This window comes from Thunnus maccoyii, chromosome 20, assembly GCF_910596095.1.
Source record: "Thunnus maccoyii chromosome 20, fThuMac1.1, whole genome shotgun sequence".
NCBI classification, from domain to species: Eukaryota; Metazoa; Chordata; class Actinopteri; order Scombriformes; family Scombridae; genus Thunnus; species Thunnus maccoyii.
In genome coordinates, this window is record NC_056552.1 from 16,641,442 (window position 1) to 16,662,581 (window position 21,140).

General features: G+C 40.1%; 1 protein-coding gene across 1 annotated transcript in view; it reads left to right on the plus strand.

Annotated features, from left to right (window-relative positions):
* The first annotated feature begins 584 nt into the window (after positions 1 to 584).
* LOC121886601 (ankyrin repeat and fibronectin type-III domain-containing protein 1) overlaps positions 585 to 21,140 on the plus strand; it is a 58,381-nt gene continuing 37,825 nt past the window's right edge. Inside the window, exons 1-3 of the mRNA XM_042396718.1 lie at positions 585 to 611; positions 4,158 to 4,198; positions 20,062 to 20,184. The gene's annotated coding sequence lies outside the window, so the exon portion shown is untranslated. The remainder of the gene's footprint in view (positions 612 to 4,157; positions 4,199 to 20,061; positions 20,185 to 21,140) is intronic.

The window sequence follows — 21,140 nt, forward strand, 5'->3', positions numbered from 1 at the left end:
AGTGTTATGGATAATCCTTGAAGTGTGCTGTTGCTCCGGTTTAAGTGCTTCAGATTGCACAAGGGGGTCCCAGAGTGAAAACGAGGAAGTGAACCTGCTATGTAAAGTCCCCTCTCCTCCATCCGTCCATGTCTCTCATCTAGACAACTTCTTCTTTCCCTCCTGTAAACCTTCCTCTCCTCCCCCTTCAGGCTACTGTGTCTATAATGAGCATTTCCTCCTACCCCCCCGCCACCTATTCTTTCACTCTCTTCCCCCTCCTCTCCTGTCCTCCCCTTCTCACTGTGTGCAGAATTGGAGAAGCTTATTGCCTAGCAACCACAATTAAAGTACAACAAGTCAGTGGCGGTAGCAGCCACCATCGGAGCAAGCTTTGCAAACCTTCGTGTGACCAACAGCTCTAGACAGAAAGAGAGAGAGAAAAGAAGACAATACGGAGAGTTAGATCGGGAGGGAGGCAAAACGAGCTAAAGAGTTGAAGTTGGACAGGTGAACAGCAATTAGAGCCACCACTGGAACACCACTGGGAGGACTTGGGGTTTTGGAAACCAGAGAGAAAGGGAGAGTGGAGTATCGGTCCTTGACTAGGTTCACTGGGTTTGACTCAACAGGTATGTGTGCATGCTGGAATTAACAGAGGCAAAGTGAAGGTATTCAGAAAATATGATGCTGTTTGTGTGTGGTACTGCTTGAGGATTTGTGTTTATCTGTGAGGCAGTATTTGAAGAAACGCATGATAAGCGGATTATGCTTTTGAGGCATTTGGCAAGAATACAGCATATATTGTCACTGTGATTTCACGGCTGTGAGGGAATGCCAAGTCTTTTTGGTACCTGCTGTAAAGGTATGCTTTCACTCACCTGCCTCCACACACACACACATACATATACACTAAGAGAGATGAAAGCTTAAACCTGTGGGTAAAACTCAAAAATGATGAATGGCTCTGATTAATTGTTTCTTACCATGTATTTATTATAATTACAGCCATGTAATACATTCCAAATAGTCAGATAATCTATTCTTTAAAATTGTTTAATTTAATTATTTTCAACATTTCATTGTGCAACATTTGCCCTACTTATAATTACTTGTAATGCCCTCCTACTAACTACACTTGGCATGTAAAATCTGCTAATATTCTCCCGCACATTCCCCACTTGCATTACGATAAATGACTAAGGTGTTAAGAATAGCTCTATTAGTTGTCAGGTGCATTCTCTCCTGCAAGCATTGCCTCCGGAAATGTGCTTCTTTTTTTCGGGAGGAGGGCTTCGGTTGATTTGACTGAGTGGTGACTGAAATGCAACAAGATGCGTGACGAGGGAAAGGTTTTGCTCTTATTTTAGTATGATTGTCAGTGATACTTTGTGTGGACAGAGGTGAGAGGGTGCAGATAGCAGGATGCATGAACACTGCAAAGACAGTTTTTCACAGGCTAGAGTACATACAGGCAAAATATCATTTGATGCCATTGATCAGATTCAGCTATACTGACTGATTGATGATAAAAGTCAAATGGAACAAGGAACAGCATTTTCATTTAAGCTGAGTTTACATATTTCTGTTTGCCAGAGGACATTGGGCAGGACATGCTCCATCGTATATGTGTCTATGGTAGTGGTCATTAATTTAAGGTTCTTCATAGTAAACACTAATCAGCCACAAGGTTGCATTTAAGGTGTAAGGCATTTTTATTGCATGATTGGGAAGAAACCGACAAGAGAGGCAAGGGCTGGCATTGTTCAAAAATCTGTAATGACAATATCAGATTATTTGTACACTAGTAATCAAGAATATTGTTTTCTTGACAGGAAAACTCATTTGACTTCAATATCTGAGACATAAATTTAAAAATTCAATATATGTTTTGGCACATTTTTCATTTCATCATGACTTGAATTTATTTAGCATAGTCATTTCATAATGGTCTAAAAATATCTCACTCCTAGTGATACATTCAGTGTTTTTCCATTCACTCAAAATGTTTTGACTTTGATTCTGAAACCAAGCTGAAAATGCCTTGAATAATATAAAAAAGTATTCTTCTCCAGTCAATGTGGAAATCACAATCTAATACTATAACTGCATGTCATTCTGTAGTAATGGTATTCCTGTAAAGTAGATCATTTAGACAAAGTTTCTGCCTTAAGAAAAAGAAATGAAGTCTGAGCTGTCATGCTCGGATGCGGCCATTAATTCAGCCTGAACAGTGACTCTAAAATAGTCCTCCTTCACCCCCCGCAGACATATCTTTCAAATGAAGGACACCCACCTGCCCTCATCCCTCCTGGCAGAGTGGCACTACCTGAGGGCACTGTGGGGGAGCTGGAAGGTGAAAGGTCAATCACTCTGTATGGCATATCCTGTCCCCACCAGGAGGATGAAACTCGTATGCAGACGTGTATGCGCAGTCACTTAGCGGTCAAAATGTCACGGCGCTGCACACATAAAAGCACACACACTCAAAACACCTGAGTAGAGAAGTCACTCGCTGGTCAAAATGTCAGTGCACTGCACACATAAAAGCACAACACCTCTCTTTGATGTTCGGTTTAAAATTCAAAGGGAGGAAATGCCTTTTCCTGACTTCTTTTTTCAGCGTACATTCGCAGTACTGTGCCATTCAAACATTTACACTGTAAGTCCTCGAAAAAGGAGCTCGCACCAAAGTCAACAAACACCAGTAAATGTCCATTAATGGCTCAAGTGTTCTGATAATATTGGAGTAAATCCTGTAGTGTAGAGATATGGTTGGAACATGCTGCCTGTACTCAACCCACCCGGAGCCTGTGTGGCAATTTTGTCATAGTTGCCACACACGATGGCCACTAAGTGCTATGAGCCACACTGGGTTACAAGTAGATTATGTCATCAAATGACTGACAGTATTGGCTTGGCCCACTCACTCAGGGGTTCGCATGCTTCATTGAGTCCCAAGGTGCTACCAGTGATGGAACATGGCAGGGGGTGTGAACGGGTAGGATAAACACTGTTGTCTCCCCTTCTCATTTTAGGAGCCTGAATTAGCCTCTTTGCCAAAGATGCAAAAATGCAAAACAGCAACACAGTTTCACTCCAAAAATGTCTTCAGCCTGAGGCTAGTTGTGGGTGTGTGCGTGTGTGTTTATGTGAGTGTCTGTGTGTCTTGTGTGTGTGCGATTCTCTCTGTGTCAGCATGTGTCTGTGAGTACTACACACCTCCAGAAGACAATGGACAGCGGGGGGAAAACTATGTGTTTGTCTGCACATTCGTGTATAGGTGTGTGCTTGTGTCAGTGTGTTTGCATGTGTGTCTAATAAATCGGCTGCGCCAGAGGGATGTATTCAAACGTCCCCTGTTGAGCAGAGCTGGCAGGTAGCATTATTTTTGCGCTCGGAGTTTGTGAACTCCCTCGACATTGCCATCAGGGAAATGGCTTTTAAACATGTCTCTGACTTTCTCTTCTTCCCTCTTAAACACACACACATGAACACATACACCAAATTTTGATAAATGCACATGAATAAAGCATATCCACTAGATAAGTGTTTGTAATTCTAGCCAGGGAGCTAATTATTTTTCATTGGACACAAGGTCATTACCCATGTAATTGGCTCTTACAGGGGGACATTGATCATTCGGTGTTGCCTCGAAGCCAAATGTTCAGATTAGTGGGAGGATGGAGACATACATTAACTGTAGGTCATGTCGACTTTAACAAACAAAACTCAATTAAGGGAGAAAGCGGAATATGTGTGTCTGTGTTTGTGTTTGGGCCATTAGATTGTTTTTCAGGTAAATTAACTTGCCGATGCTCTGATTTAGTACAGTACCTTTTGTTGAGACCCTTAAGTAAATATTTTTCTTTTATTTTCTGCCTGTAAAATACTATTACTGTACAAATCATGTTTTTTTCCATCATTAAATCTAACCAGTTGTTTGTGTTGTTGAAGGACATTTTTCATGTAGCTGGATGAAGCCATCTGAGCCTCCAGGATGGTTAAGCCAAAATAAATGTAACAAATTACAAGGGGATTTTTTGCATGTACATGTTTATTGTTATATGCCCTCTGAACCACCTCATTTCAAAGCGTGTAGGGGAATACTCTCTCTGAGGATTTAAGAATGAACAACTACAATATAACAATGTCTGTTTTTCTTCTCTTATTTACAGAGTCTGGGCTCCGCTGACCGGAAGGAGAATCAGCACAAGAAGTAAGTCCCATTCGTTCACCTTTTCATAGACTTTTTGTCTATTTTTCATTTTTCAGCTGAACAACATTACTGCCAATGAATGGTAACACATTACTTTAAGTCCCCCTATTTAGCATTTATTAGCAGCACATAAACATTTAATAGATGTTTCATGACACACTATATTTTAGTTAGAAGCAGATTTGACAAGACATTTTTAAGTGTTTATTAATGTACAGTATTTGTGAACAATTATAACTTCTCATATGGAAACATATTCTAGATAATTGCAATTTTGTTTCACTTTTTTGTCATTTATTATTTGTTTATACACCACACACATGGGTGCCCACAGGAGGAGTTATAGTTACTGACAAAATACTGTACATAAATAAACACATGTATCTGCTTACAACTACATTATAGTGTGTTGCAAACTATCTATTAACTGTTTATATACTGCTAATAAATGCTAAATAGGGAGACTTAAAGTAAAAGTGTTACAGAAGAATCAAACGGCCAAGTGCAAATTCAAATCATTGGCTCCTAGAGACTTTTTATGTAACCAAACTATGTTACATGTTCTGTCGCCAGAAGCTAACAACCACTAAGTACTCGAATTCATTAAGAGTTCTTATTGGTCATCATATTCCTTCTTGTAATTGCATATTGCACGTTTCCAAATATTAAGACACATACGTTGACATGGACACAGAGTACATTAACTGGCTTACATTAACAGAATAGTTTAGCATAACTGATTGCCTAATGTGGTTTCAGAGGAACATTAGTTCAATTTTTCATTTCATGGTAACCCAAGTTCAGAAAGAATTTGACCTGATTCATGCTGGTAAATTCCAGTGTGTAAGTGTGTGTGTGTGTGTGTGTGTTTAAAAAGCTACTTAAGTCTGTCTAAGCCTGACCCATAATCCATTCCATAACAGTAATAATTCTTCATTCCAGTGTTTCAACATGGCACTGTTTGGATTGATGAGAATAAGAAACTGTTTTAATTTGCCGTGTAGAACAAAATCACTCAGAGGTTTTGTACTTGCTTTAAATTATACCATAATTGGCTAAATTGACAGTCAGTCCTCTGAAATCATAAGAGAAACTTAAAAGAAGTTTCTGTGCTGTTTTTAAGTGACTGAGAGTGCCTCTGCCTAGTGATATCTTGACATTGACATCTTCTGTAGGTTTCACACCTAAGAGCTTCTTGCTGTGAGACAACGCTATCAACACGTGAGCTTGTGTCTTAACATGTAGCAACAAAATAAACTGGCAAACTGCCCGATAAAGATTACTGAGTCAACATGCGAGAATCCAGCTTTTATTTAAGATAGATTATTATTAGAGACAGGAAATAAACAAAATAAACAGCTTGCACACTGTAGGGCTCCAATTTCCACTCATTTATTGCACCAAGGTGACGTTTGGAACACCACTGCTCTTCATCAGACTGACATCACCTTGGTGCAATAAATATATGGAAATTGGAGCCCTGCAGTGTGCAAGCTGTTTATTTTGTTTATTCCTTGATTTGCTCACTCGCAGCCCAGCACCTGTTCTCTCTGGTTTGGATGTGCGTGCATACTCCCATCTTTTATTATTAGAGACAGGCCTTTATTTCCTCAGTTTTAGATTTTATCATAGTTAGCCTCACAGGTTTTTTTCCAGTTTGCTTCCATTAAATTTGCCCATTACTGCTATTTGCTATTGTAAACTGAACACTGACTCTATATGAAGAAATAAACCACTAATGTGATTTTATTCTCTCAGTAACCATTGGTTTTGCTAATTACACTGCTGCTTGTCAACAGTCATTTGTGTTGGCCAATAAAGTTTGCCACTGTACCATATTGGGGCCAGTATCCCAGAACAACTGCTGCTAAGGACTAAAACCAAGCTGTGTAATATAATTGTTATGTACATTTTGCATGGCTGAGATTGCATTATGAAAAATATTAAAACTAGCCCAACATGTCTAGAGTGAAAGACAAAGGAGGGCGGGGGGGGGGGACTTTAATCAAACAAAATTAGTTGTACATTTTAGTTGCCTAGCAACCAAAGCCATGCACACAGGTGGTTATCTTCACAATATATGTATCGCTGTCCTGTCTGTTACTCCTGTTCTGCTGTCTTCTTTTGAAAGCTACAATATATCTACGACCTTTGCATTTCAGCTGTCTCAAGCAGCCATGTACCCCTGAAATCATTGAGTGTTAATCTTTTCACAAACATCTCAGGTCTGATCATGTTTTAAATGAAATAAGTAAAACACGGCTTTCAGCTGCACATTTGAAATGCCTGTGTCTTGCATGGTTTCATAGCAACAGGCCTTTCCCAACTAAACATGGAGGCTTGTATGATTGTGTGTATGTGTCTGATATCCACAATAACCACAATATACAAATTCTTGCAGTGGACTGTCTTGATTCATCATCTACTGGTAGTTGGTACAGTATAATATTGGACATGAGCATAAGTAGGGGAATACTTATGATTGTTTGGCTAATTAATTCCTGCAGTTCAGTGTTGATAGAACCCAGATATATGCATATTTCTGCTCCTGACATGCTGAGGTGAAAGCATGTATTATGTATCTTTCATTGATTTATTTCCTTTATCTTCCATCATCAGGTTGAGGATTTGATTTTCACCTATTGCTAAACTTCAGTCCATTGTTCCTCCAGATGGAGATGATCATTTATGCTTTCACTTCAGTCCACAAAGACCACTGCAGCTCTCTTTTTACATGCCTTAGCAGATAATCTCCGGATCATTTAGAAGTGACCCAGAATGTCTCTGCAAGGCCTACTACCAGGTGTACAAGAAAGGTCTCACATTACACCTATATTGATATATTTACACCCATGTGTGCTCCCAAAAGAAAAATGCAACTAGTTTCCGACAAGCATGCATGGGTGAACATAATTATTGGCTAATTATATTTATTGGTCAATCAATTGTCATCATTTTGGCTCATTGTTACAGTACTGCTTTTGATGAATTTTTTGCCTCATCTCTTTCATCAACAATAAGAGGTTTTATGTTGCTAATATCAATTAAATGAACCCCAGTTAGTCGCTGAGGTCTCTGTACTGTTCCAGCTTTAAAACAAGATGTAATTGCCCTTTTGAAGTTGTGACTTCTAGGCTCTCTCCCGTTGGGCTTTTGCGGACACTGTGGACAACTTTTAAAAAGCAGTTCAAAACCCAATGGTTATTCATGATTGCATTTGTTTTATAACTCATGGTCATTTGACTTTTTATGCACGTAACCTTTTATAGATGTGATGAGCTTTGCAGGATGTGATCATGAAAGGTTGTTATATAAGCAAACTTTACTATCTTACCTTACTCTCATTTTTCCCTCTCTCTCTCTCCCTCTCTCTCTCTCTCTCTCTCTCTCTCTCTGACCTCGACTTTCTTATTCATGCTGTGTGCAGACAGTACAGGAAGGAAGGAATAATGGAAGGATGGGGTACTGGGGGTATCTGGGAGGCTGGAGGAAGCTTTCCTCTTTTTTTTTTCATGGAGCAAGGGATTTTGGTACGGATGTCAGGGAAGAGAGAACTTGATTAGACTAATTTATTCACGGGAGCAGGCCATGTAATTGTTCTCATATGGGGGTGACGTAGATGTGTCTGTGTGCTTATGGAATAACTTAAGGTGAGTAAAAAGGGTTATTTGTTCACCAACAATGTGTCTGACTTTTATAGAGAGTAAATGATATTCTACTTAATTGTAATTTATCTGTTTCTCAACAGTAAAATACCTTTAGAGATCCTCTCTTATATCCAACCATGTAACCATATAAAATGTCGTTTTACGCCTTATTATTATAGTGTTGGATTTAAAGGCTTTACTGCAGAGACAGTTTCAAATAGATGACTTATGTTTTGAAACATTACCAATACAAAATAATACCCACTCTTTAAAAAAACAACTATTGAGAAACCTTAAATATACAGTATAATATCTGGTCATCACTGTGATATCTCTTGACTTCTATAGTGCTGAGGTAGCCCTCAGACACTCTCAAGCTCATGTCTTCACTTCTGCTCACTCTTTCCATTTGGAAGACACAGCGCCTCAGACCCCGCTGTTGTTTTACTGCCACACTCCCCACAGTTGAAGGACTTTTCCTCTCAGAAGTAGCTGCTTGTTGCCGTGGTTACAGGTGCCACAGAAGCCAAAGTCCTGCAGCATTCAATTCACAGTTCAATGCTGATGACATCACAGGTTTCACAAATTTCATTCAGTGTATACAGAGTCTTGAACGAGGCTGATCAAATACAGTGTGTCATGTCTGAGGTCAGAAGACGTAAAAAAAAAAAAAAAAAAATGACCCCTGCGAACCCAGAAAGTGTAGTTTAGTTCTCTAACAATATCTTTGTCTGTCATTGAATTAAGTGAGTTTCTTTGCCCCGACAGTATGTCTTTCTGTCCCTTCTTTTTGCATCAGTTGGAAATAAGCAGAAAGAAAAAGAAAGTGACAGATACAGAGAGAGAAGACCCACCGCATCACTGTATCTCATCCCCCCTGAGGGACAGTCCAAGGCAAATTCTAGTAGAAAGATAATAAGGACTGAGGGTTCCCACTGTCTGACCGACGTGAAACACATTCCTTCATTTTTCCAGCCTTTTTTCTTTTCACCTCATTTTTTTCCAGGATTCTGAAATCCCAGTGTAAATACATATTGAGGAGTATTTACAATAGTGGTAATGGTGGTGGGAGAGGGAGCTAACTCAGCGGGCCAGAGGAGACTGCCGCTGGCCGACTATCTGAGTGTGCGACTATTTGTACAGTTGATCTAGTGTGTGTATGTGTGCACACGTTCCCAACAGCACAGTGTGTGTTTGTCCCCATACTGTTGATCCACAGTGTGTGTTTCACGACATGAAGAGTGTACACTTGTGTGAATATTAGCAGCATTTATCCCTCCATTCCCCGTGTGTGTGTGTGTGTGTGCGTGTGTGCGTGTGTGCTTATTTGATGTGGCTTGGCTGCAGTAATGTTGGGTTGTGTTAGAACTTCCCAAGAGGAGGCTGCCAGGCCCAAGAACTGAGCAGGCAGAGACAGCCATTGTTTTGGTAAGGCATCCTGGCCATAATTGTGTGTGTGTGCATGTGTGAGTGTGTGCGTGTGCGCGTGTGCGTGCGTGTGCATGTGTGAGTGTGTGTGTGTGTTTGTATGTGTGTGTTTGTGAGAGAGAGAGAGAGCTTAATTTAAGAGTACTTGAACACTGTTATTCTATGAAGCATAGCCTTTTCCATTCTGGCTTTAAACATAAAAACATGCTTACACACACACACACACATGTAACAGCATAACATACAAACACTCCATCCTCACAACCACATTTGATGAGGGAGTTCTCAGAGAAAATTTCTTTCTATTATGTTGCACAACAACATGAACCAAACCTCTCCCTCCAGTTTGAAAACCACACATCAAAATTTTTATCAGCTTTCCCAAAAACATCTCAACACTCTGGATCCTCATAGCTTTGCTGGCTTACAAAAGTTCAAATGTGATTTCAGTATTAAACTGCTTTAGGTACAAAACAAGCCAACTCAGGATTTCAACCGCGATCACCCTCTATAGACATTTTGAATTTAAGTTTCCTGTGTTTCCTCACCAAGTGACTCCACAGCATTGTCCTTCACTTAACCTTAAGAAATGTTACTGGCATCGCTTAGTAGGAACCGTAATGGTGGCCAGCTGAACGTTCTACATTTCATTCTGTTCTGCAGTTCCCATTACAGGAGCCCCCTCCTTAGCAGGACATGCAGTTGTAAGACTGGAGGTGAGTAGGATGAAACTCCACCTTTCCCCCAGATGAAACAATCTGCAGAGGATTCCATAAAGCGTCATTGTTACTTCCTGCCTTTAGCCTCAGAGTGATCATAACCGGTGGTGAGCTGAGGCATTCCTTGTCTACCCGTAAAGTCAGAAATTCTGTGTTTACTGCCAGGCAGTGGACAACACGTCCTTTTTTTTTGCTTTTTTGGTACTTCTTTAAACAACAAGTCCTCCAAATTAAATGACCAAATACATTATTTGACCATTTGCACTTCATAACGACACATAAGAGTGTCTAATCTGGCTCCCCTATCCGTAGTAATGGGCAGGACAATGTAATTTTTGTCTGTGTTTTCCAAAACCATTGATGATGATGTGACAAAGCTATAGTTAAGGTCTGGTTAGGTTTTGGCACAAAAACCACTTGGATAGGTTTAGGGAAAGATCATGGTTTGGGTTTAAATGATCACTTTGTTAAGGTTAGAGAAACATGTGGTGTGGGTTACCACGTCCTTAAAGTTAGGCGACCTTTGTCGACTACAATAATAACCATGGGGTTAAGTTAGGGGATGACCTTTTGTGTCGTTTTTCTTGGGAGGACATTACTCTTTAAATTGTAATGAAACATCTGTGACATTAAATTGAATTCCCATCACTAATATAAACTCCTGTTCAACAAAGTCAGGCAGTACCCAGCCCACATTCAACCCAGGTTTAACCCGCATCACTTTGTCAGTCAGCTCCTATGTCCAACACTTACTTTCTCTGCAAAAGGCTTAACCGTAACTCTTTCCCAAACTTAAAACCTAATCCAAGTAATTTAAACCCTAAACCCAAGCTTTAACTGCAAATTAGCTCTTTTTGGCGACTGGATTTTCCTCAACTTTCTATCCTCAAGATAGACCTTTGGTCCTCACAAGAATAGACATGCAAAAAAACACACACTCATCTCTCTGCCTTCTCAAGGTTCCCATTTCTTTTCCAGCATAAATAATCCCCTCAGTCTGCTGGCTCAACTCTGATTGGAATCTCGACGCCGTGCTCAATTGTGGGTTGATGGGGGAAAGTGGGGTGCCCTGTGTGTGCGTGTGTTTCTATGTTTAAAGCTGTTTCAAGGCCATAAACATAATAGCAGAGGGGTGTCCACCTCCGTCAGGCCAGGCCTCTAGAAAAAAAAAAAAAAAACTTCAGCTCAGAAACAAGGCAGGCATACAGATCCACAGCTATAGACCTACACAAACTATGCAGACACACACACACACACACACCTAAATGATAGCATATTTACCGCTAATTGCAAAGAGATGTACTCAGACTGGCACACTCTCATGTTCACTCCCTCTCCTTTCATTCAGCATCTAGCCAGCGTACCAGCGGACACAGGGGGTTGAAATCCAGGCTCCACTAGGTTTTATCAGCTTTTCGTGTCCTAGAGGAGGCCAGCTGGAGACTTAAGTGGAGATTCTGTGGAGAATTATGAGATTCTGTGCAGAATTATTAGTGGGTTACAATGTGATGTGATGTGATGTCGCATGGCAACTGATGACTATTAGTTGACTGTTAGTCACTTAACATTATTTTATTACTGTATGTCTTTCGTTTATTGTGGGCCACGAATTCAAGGAGTCATTCCCCTGCTTATCTTGGGATACAGGAAGTAATGCATTCGTAGGTGTGTAGTGTGCTCATGCATGTCCGTGGTCACTATATTATACAGTCTGTACACTCTTCTGTACTGTCTGTCCAATTCGGTGTTTCTCCCCAATGTGATATCTATTAAATTACCCCAGATCAGTTTCGTCCAAATCGCATCCACATTATTATCTCATCCCACCTAACCAAAAGAGAGTGGAAAGAGAAAACTGTCTGTGGTACCAATTGCTTTGCCCCTCCCCTCTTAGTGGTATGGTACTCCAGCTACAGTCTCTAATAGTTTGCTGGCTTCTATGCCCTTGTCAGCTGAATTCAAGTTTAATTTGACTGCAGATCCATCATCAGTATATCTCAGTGTTGAGTCAGCCTTATGCTGCACATCAAACACAGAGGGGGACACAGAGGGAATGGCATCAAACCCGACACCACAGGGAGCCAACCAAAGTGAAAAAAAGTCATTGAATTCCTTCCTCATTTTTGTCTCCCTGACAAATTTTGTATGTGCCGACTCTGTGGAAAACAGGAGTGAGAGAGAGAAATAGAGCAAAGTAATAAAAGGGAGACATTTGAAGAAAAAAGAAGATGAAACGATGAGTGTGACTCAGAGACGTGGAAATGAAGGGATGGAGGGAAAGGAGCTGAGATGGAAATATCTCTGTTTACCGTAGTGGGTGTATGGGCAGCATATGAGAAGATGTGCGTAGGGTGATAACAGAGTCCCTTCCTTTGGCACGTACCGTTCTGATTAGATCATTAGCACTTGAAGTTGAGGCAGTTATTGTTAAGATTTCTTTGTCAAGGCAATGAGCTGGCTGTTAAATGCCTCCCGTCTTCTTTTGGACTCATGTGGGTGGTAGAGGAATGATCCTTTTCATCAACATATTTGTATGGGATGAATATCATGTCATTTCGACACTGAAAAACAAAGCATCGAAAGGTTGAAACTCTGTTTGAAAGCTTGAAATCTAATAAAAAAGGTTTTGCAAGATTGAAACTAAGTTTTGAAGGCTTGCATAATGTTTTCATTTTCTGAAAGAAAAAATTAAAATCTCTTCAAATCTCTGAAAACATTATTTTGTATTTGAGTTTTCCGTCCTCACAACTGCAGCTCTTTTTACAGTGTTTCACCAACACATTTTGAGAGTTTCATAGTTGTCATTGTTCTCCCGGTGTACAAGTTTGTTTTCCAGGTTTGAAATCTTGTAAATGGTGATCTGAAAAATGGTGCACGTATGTTTGGAAAAAAACGTTTGAAGTTTTGAGTTTCAAAAGGGCGAATCTTTATTTTGAAACTTTTGCAGATGTACATTTGTGCTCGTATTGCAGACTGTTCTTTCAGAGCTGAGTTTACAACTCCCACTGTTCATAGATCTACCTACACAGTTGAAAGCTTGCGAGTCACGTGATTTTTGGCTATATTGTCTCAGAGCTCTGATATGAGACTATGAAACACCGAAACTTTGTAACAGACGGCCTGAAGAATGCATTTATATTATTTAATAATTATTTGCATCTGTATTTATTAATATTCTGATTGTGAATTCATTATTTAATAACCCAGAATATTTGTTAGGGTGTCTGAAAATGACACTGAAAATGATTTATTAGGCTAATTGTTTCAGGGAAAATAGAAGTTATGTAACTCATATCAAACCCGACACTCAGGTATTTTCAGCCTCACATGTGACTGAATGAAAATGACGACAAACTATGTAAAATATAAATGTGTTTAAGAAAATTCTCTTGCTGACAGACAAAGTCACTATTAGCTGCTTTCTAATAAGGGGGCGTGTCGGCTGTTAAAAGACTTCTGCAAAGGCAGCTCTCATGTGTCCTCACTCATGGCTCCTAAATAAGAGCTTTGGAACAGCCTTCAAAATGGCGGACCAGAATGACTTCCGGTTCAATCAAGGAACTAGGAGTGAGGAAAGATCAAATAAGAGACTTGGGACGTACCCCATGTCTGCCACAGGCACTGCTCGGGGGCAGCCAACTGCGTGGGCAGATCTCTAAAAGGTTGGTGTTGTAAACTCAGCTCTGAAAGAACAGTCTGCAATACAAATGCAAATGTACATCCACAAAAGTTTTTTTTCCCAACATATACGCACCAGTTTTCAGATCACCATTTATAAGGTTTCAAATCTGTAAAACAAACTAATAGACTGGGAGAAGAGTGACAATCCGAAACTGTGAAAATGTGTTGAAGAAACACTATAAAAAGTGCTGCAGTTGTGAAGAAGGAAAACTCAAATACAAAATAATGTTTGCAGAGGTTTGACTTTTTTTTCAGCCTATCAAAACATTATGTAAGCCTTCAGAACTTGGTTTCAATCTTGCAAAACCTTTTTTATTAGATTTCAAGCTTTCAAACAATGAGTTTCAACCTTTTGAAGCCTTTTTTTCAGTTTCAAAATATGACATGATATTCATCCCATATATTTCCTCTTTGACTTGTTTTTCAGTCATGCATTGTATGGTTTTAATAAGTTATTTCAAACAATTTTATCAGACAAAATTTATTAGACTCCAGAGTGCATCAGGTATTATGCAGTAAACTGCTGTGATATTGCTCCTCATTTATTGACCCCCACGGCTACCGTTGATTAAACATTACACTTTGAACAATTAAAATACTGTAATCGTATCACAACTGAAGGAAAAGCTTGTTAGCTTGAAGAAATATCAGTATGTTTTATTGGTGAGACCTCAGTCCAAGTGAAATAAAAGCAGCCTCCACCATGTAGAGAGACATACACACAGACATGGGTTTGGATGGGGATGGCGAGTGGAAAACAAGGCTTTCTTTGAGCAGATTTTAATTAGCAATGTTCATAGCTTGGCTGTGTTCTTTTATGATTGGACCACTGAAAGCCTTTTTGTTAGCCTAATGAAACACATTGAGGGGTATGTTCCTGAATTGAACTATGTTTGTGTATGTGCATGTGTGTGCATATGCTTGCGAGTATGTGTGCTTGCATCCATTGCATATGCATGTATCTTTTATATGGGTGAGTGCCCACATTCTTTTTGGTGTATTAGAGTTCTATTGGTAGGGATCAGAAGCCATAGCAGGAGACAGAGATGAAAGTAATCTGAGCGCATTGTTTTCCCTCCTTTCCAAAATAGTTGTTTTAGGTAGGCAGCCATTGCCCATAATTGCTGAAACAGGGTGAGGTATTTATCTGTCCTGCTTATGATTTAGTGTCTGTTCTTTAGTAATCTGAAATAAGATCTGTGGTTAAGGGCTGCCCAACCTCAGACAGACCACGGAGATTGTGTAATGCATAGCGTTCTGCTGGTTTCAGTGGGATCCCTTTATAAACACATCTCACACAAAACACTGTATGATCTGAGGAGCTATTCGGGGCATTCTTGTCGAATTAGTTCCCATTCATCAAATATGAAATTATTGTATTATCCAGGAGGACAGGAACAGAAAACATAGTTGTAAAAAATAGTTGTTTTTTATTCAGTCTAAGAAAATGTATAGCTCCAAATATCAAGGGTTTTCAATGATCAATGTAATGGTAAAATGATCATTGTGTCACTCATTTTATAAAGAAATTAGTTAAACAACTTTAGAAGTACTTTACTGTAACACTACATTAAATAATTAATGCCTGGAGAATGGGGCCTGTTAGTATTTATTCATGAAATATTTATAATTTAGCAATAAAAGTAATAACACTGATGAATATCACCTAAACTGTAAATAAACTTCTCCCAGTAGCACACTGTCAAATGCTGTTGAGCTGCACTGGTTTTGCTGGAATTCCACGCAGTCTTAACTCTGCTCTCAAATAGCAATGGGTTACTGAGGCTATGAGTGGGGTCAAAGTGCACAGTTGATAGCTTTGTGTACAGCGAGCGAGAACAAGCAGTTCTTTAGCAGAGCTTGTTCCGCACATGAATACCCCCGAACAGTTAATTGCTGCCATGGCAACAGAACAAAGAGGGAAAGTGACATTAGGTGAGCTGTTTGCAGAAAGCGATCCTTCGCAGTGACAGTGTGAACATGTGAGGAAGGGCTTGAAGCGTGTATGTGAGCGTAGGTCAACATTTTCTCCCTATCACCACACAAGCCATTCACTGCTGACAAAAGCAGTCTTGTGCTGCAGGATTGGGGAAAGTTACTAATGCTGGCAAGATCATAATCTAAGTCACATTGCAGTGAGGCAGTTGTGGGCTTTCACATAAGAGGGATATATTAGGAACAGTTATGCTAACTTGTAAGCATTGGTGCTAAAAAAAGGGAGACATGGGATTTTATGAAAAATATAACAAAGCATGAATTACAACAAAAAAGAGATTGGACTTTTATGTGTATTATTGCAATGTAAAAAAGATACATTTCATCAATTTTGTAACATCGTTATAAAAATAATAATGTTTACTTGTATTTCTCAAGAGTCTACAGATATGCTAATGTCTCTGTGAGGCTGTACTTGGACACAGCAATGGTGAGCTAGATGCTAATGTCAGCATGCTAGCATGTTCATAATGACAGTGCTAATATACTGATGTTCATCAGGTAATGCTTATCATGTTAATCATGTCATTTGTTTTTGAGGTATTTGGTCACAAATAAATACTGGAAAATTGAAAATGGTGTTGACCTGATGATGGCACTAGATGAAAAGTCATTACAATTCACCCTGAGGAGGACATGAATATTTGTACTAAATTTAATGGCCGCCAGTAGTGGGAAAAGTCAAGGGGTCACCAATGTCATTAGAATCCATCCTTTGGGAACCATGAACGACAAAATTTGACCTCTGGACCAATAGTATTAAACGCACTCCAAGGTAAATAAAGACATAAACTAGAGCAGAATAAAAATGTCCAACAGATTCCAATAAAATAACAACACACTAAAGTAGAATCACAGTAAACTCTCAGATAGACGTGAGATGGTAAAATGGTGCAGTTACATTCATTTTATGTTTTTACATTATATTTCTCTAACTAACAGCTTTGTACATCAGAGACTAATAGAAAAGAGATGGAGCAGAAAGCTTCCTCTGCAGGGCTGCTGTCGGTTGTGCACACATGCTGTGCAGTTTGCTCAGCAAGTGATCTGCATCCTTTCTGCATGTGGTCTGAAATGGCTTAATGGCCTTTGTCTGTGTTCATTGAGAGCAGAGGCACAGCAGCTGAGGTGTGAGATGGGAAATAATAACAGACAGTATCACAATATAGTCATACAGGTATGACTAAAGGTCTAAAGGATTTTACTTTTAAGTGGGCAGAGCAGCTTGGCAAGTGTCCTAGCACCAGCTTGCTGCATGCTATGCTATGTATGCACTTGCCTGGGTGCCGCAGCTTCATAAGTGGTGTGTGCATAGGATCGCATGGCTTCAAGGTCAGATCATTTTGCAGTGATGTGACTTCATGCAATCCTCCTCCAACCTGTGTTCCATAAGGCAAAACAATCAATCAAATGACTGATTTCTTAAACCGTAATCAACACCAGTGAAATGAAAGAGAAAATATAATTCTGATGAGAGGATAATCGGCCGGGATATCCTGAGTGGGCCTCCAAGGGGATTGCATCATCACATTTAGCCTGCTGTGATGATGTTATCGGGGACAGCTGCATGGGGCGGAGCCAGGGTTGAGGCTCTCTGGGAGCCAAGAGGCAGCCAGTTGCCAGCAGATCCCCTCCACCACGACCCACCTGCTTCACATGTCCAGTTTTCCTCTAAACCCCTCAAAGGGATTCCCTGAGTCCTCATGTATGTCCGCTGGTCCCCCATGTCTTTGAAGTCATGATCCTATATGTTTTCATGCCATTGAAGTCATTATCCTATTGCTGTGTTGTGTCATGTGTTTGATCCAAATGTTTGAAGTATTACAGGGAACTCTTAATGTATCTATTGGTCACAGGCCAAACATCATGGACCTCCAAAACCAAGGCAATTATTAAGAACCAATGATGATCCAAACCAATCGTTCCTGAAGCCTATTTATGAATCAGATTTTTTCAAACCACTGTAAAGTCAAGGGACGTCAACATCAATGGTTGGCAGTAGCTGGCGTGCACAGGGCAGTGGTACTAATTTAATTAAAAGCCCTTGAAGAAGAAGCCCAGCCTAGCTTAATACCATCAATTAGGGGTTGCTGTGCCATCTGACTAAAATCCCACACCCCGTTTGTGTGATTCATACAGGAAAATATGCCTCTTTGTCTACGAGGTCAACCAACTCTTTGGAGAAGCTGGCGCAGGGTCAGGAAACAGTAGTTGAGGGTGTAGGAGTGGGAAAGAAGGCAGTAGGGCGGGGGGTTGTTCTACTAGATAAGCCTTAGCATGAGGTCATTTGAATGAGAACTGAGCTTATGGCAACATCTTTATAGTGAAACAGCTGGTCTTATTGTAGAACAACATGAGAGAGTATTTTCAGGGTTTCATTTCAAAACGCTGTGTACTAGTCAGAAGAAAAATCTACCAAGTTTTTTATAGATAGAGAAGCTTTTCTTAGAAATATTTATCATTTTCTATGATGCAAATCATTTAAATTCATGCTCACTATCATTAAGTAAAAGTAGGTTTACCTAATATTGAAATGTTTTGTATTTAATAATTCTCATTTCTCACTTTTTTCTCACTTTATTTTAGTTGTTGTTCAGAGAATCTTGATTTACATTGTCTACCAAGGATGATTCTAGCCCTTGTGAAAGGGGATGAGATAAAATTTTGGCAATGGAGCAATCTTTATTTTTATATCGGTTAAAAAAAGAGCAGATGATGTTCCAACCAAGGTAGCACAGTGCCCATTTGGCATGGAACTGTAACTTTACAAAGGGCTTTACTTCAATTTCCAAGGTCACAGCGGTTATTATTCGCCCCAACGGGAATGTTTACAGGTCCATGATGCAATAAAGGTCTTCATTCAATTTAATATTTTTGAATAATCATTCTCTCACATCAGATTGGTTTCTCATAGAAGCATTAGACTTGACAGGAAAATCTCAGACGTTGTGTCCTTTCTTATTCAAGATCCTGTCAGACCTCTCTGCAAGTGACATTATGCCAATTTAGCAATTGAATTAGGTACAACTGGCTGCATTATCACACTGTCATTCATCCATGTTACTGTTCGGTTATCAAACATGTGCCATGAACTATTGTGTATGATTTCATCAATCCTGTTTTATCAAAGCCTCATGTGAACTGCATTTTCTGCAGCATCTCACATAAACTAACAAGTGTTTGAGTGGCAGGGTGCACCCAGTAGTCTGCACTATCCTCAGTCCAACCATCCCTGTAGTTTGTCTCCAACAGAGCTCACCATGGAGACTAAAATGCTTTTTGGCTCAGGTTGAGAGGAGATCTATGTATGTGTGCAAGTATGTATGAGTCATCATTAGGGATGTTTTATCATTTCATAATGAAATGGAAACAGCATGTGTGTGAGATTAGGTGAGCGAAGAATGCAGCACAATGCTTGGGCATCATTTTATGTAAACCTCTGTCATGTAGAAAAAAGTCTTCATGGAAAAATCTATAGGAAAATCCTTCAATTTTGCGTTTTCTTCATACAATTTCTTCATTGTGAAATTTACATCACATACTCTTCTACCCTGGCTCTGTGAGCCTGGCTCTTTGATAGAAAATATTATTACATTTTGATTAGTCCCTACTGTTACCACAGCAATATTGCAATGCTGAATCTCATCAAATGTGTCCCGAGCTGGAATGGAAGAAATATTACATTTCCTGTTTTTAATTTTGAGTGAAAAGTTGAACTGGGACATTGGCAGCCCAGTAGAGGAGATTAAAATGTGTGTGACTTCACTTTTTTTTATGTGAAAAAGATTTGGAGAAAATTAGGCAGGAAGTATGCGGCTTTCCCTGAAACCTAATGTTTCCTCTGGGAACTGCAGCATTGTTACACTGTTTATCAACTTCATGGGCTACATTTCCACTGAGTATTTTGATTTCTGCGAAACTGAGTTTAGTTAAAGGCATAAGTGAATCAATTTCACTAGGACATTTGTGTTCTCTGACAATATTTCATCTTGGTTTTTGGCACTTTTTGGTATATAAATTTTTTATAGTACTGTAGCTGAACCTATTGTACAAATATAAGTCCCCCTGGTAAAACATTCTTAATAAACACCTTCAATAATCTGAACTACTCGACTCTGATGCTTCAAGCTATGTGCTTTCTTTTTAGAAATTATTTATACTGAGAGCTGACAGAAAAAGACAGCCGGTGTTAGATGTCAACTGCTCCTGCTCCTCCTCCAACTGCTATGCAAGAATGCACAATGCACATAATATAGGGTTTCTTGGAAATTCAGCATATAGTTTACTACAGAACCCCCCCCCCCCCCCCCCCCCCCCCCCCCCTTTTGAGACCACAGTAAAAACCTGTTAACAGTCTTATTCTAATTGCTTTATTTCTGCTCTTTCCCCTAAGGTCTGAATCAGGGATCTCCAAGTTTACTCATCGTCTCTCCCTCAAAGAGCGTCCGTCCAAAGCAGAGAAGACTACGTCTGACAGACCTCCATCCTACAGGAGACGATCTCTTAGTGTGGATTGGTAAGACCAAAGACCTTCTCTTTATGCTTTACCACATTCTTGTGATTTTTGGTGTCAAAAGCAGGATTCTAAATAGGACAATGTGTCACTTATCATATTTGAAATCCAAAGAGTAACACCTAATAAGAGAGAGACTACTGCATCTGAACCTTCCTATGATGCGTCTCTATACAAAATCAAGGCTGAGGTCGATGGGGTTTGGGGACTGGTGTTTGGGGCGGGGGCAGAGAGTGGGCGTAGTGGTTATAGGGTCCTGCTCTGACTCCGCGTCTGGGTTTCGTTGAAGAGCGCCAAGCAGCTCCAGTGGCGCCGGCTCATCTTGCTCTTGTAAAGCTCCAGTCCTCAGGCAGCCGATGAAAGGAGTTTGAAAGCTTTCCATCACAGGGCTGCCTTCCCGTCCCCACCCATGGGAATCCTTCCCAGTCTCCCCTCTTGTTGCCTAGCCTCCACTCATTTATCTACTCATCCATCCTGCCGTCCGTCCATCTGGCATCCCCCCTGAGCTTCCTGCTGTGTATTCTTGGCTCTTCCTTTATACTTCTCTCACCATTGGGAAAATTGCCTCGGGTTAAAGCGGATCTTACACTTCCTTTGCACTTAATTTTGTCAAGTAAAAAATGTCCAAACAGTCACGGGTCTAAACAGTTTCCAGGTTTCTAATTGCTGTGCGAGGACTACAGTAGCTTTTCAGTAGAGTTACTTAGCGGTTTGTGAAGTACAGGTGTGGGATTCTCTGAGGTCCTATCGAATCATGCTAGGGCCCACTGTGAGGTCTTACGAGGTCTTTTGTCGGCCTTATGAGACCTACTGTGTGGTCTCGGACTGACGTTGCGATGTGTGGTCCACCAGCAGAAATGTGGTGTTAAGTGTATGAGTGTTGGAGTGTAAGTGCAGTGTGAGGTCCTTTACTTTAACAGCTCCACGTTTTTCTCCCATGTTGCTGGAGAAGGGACCTG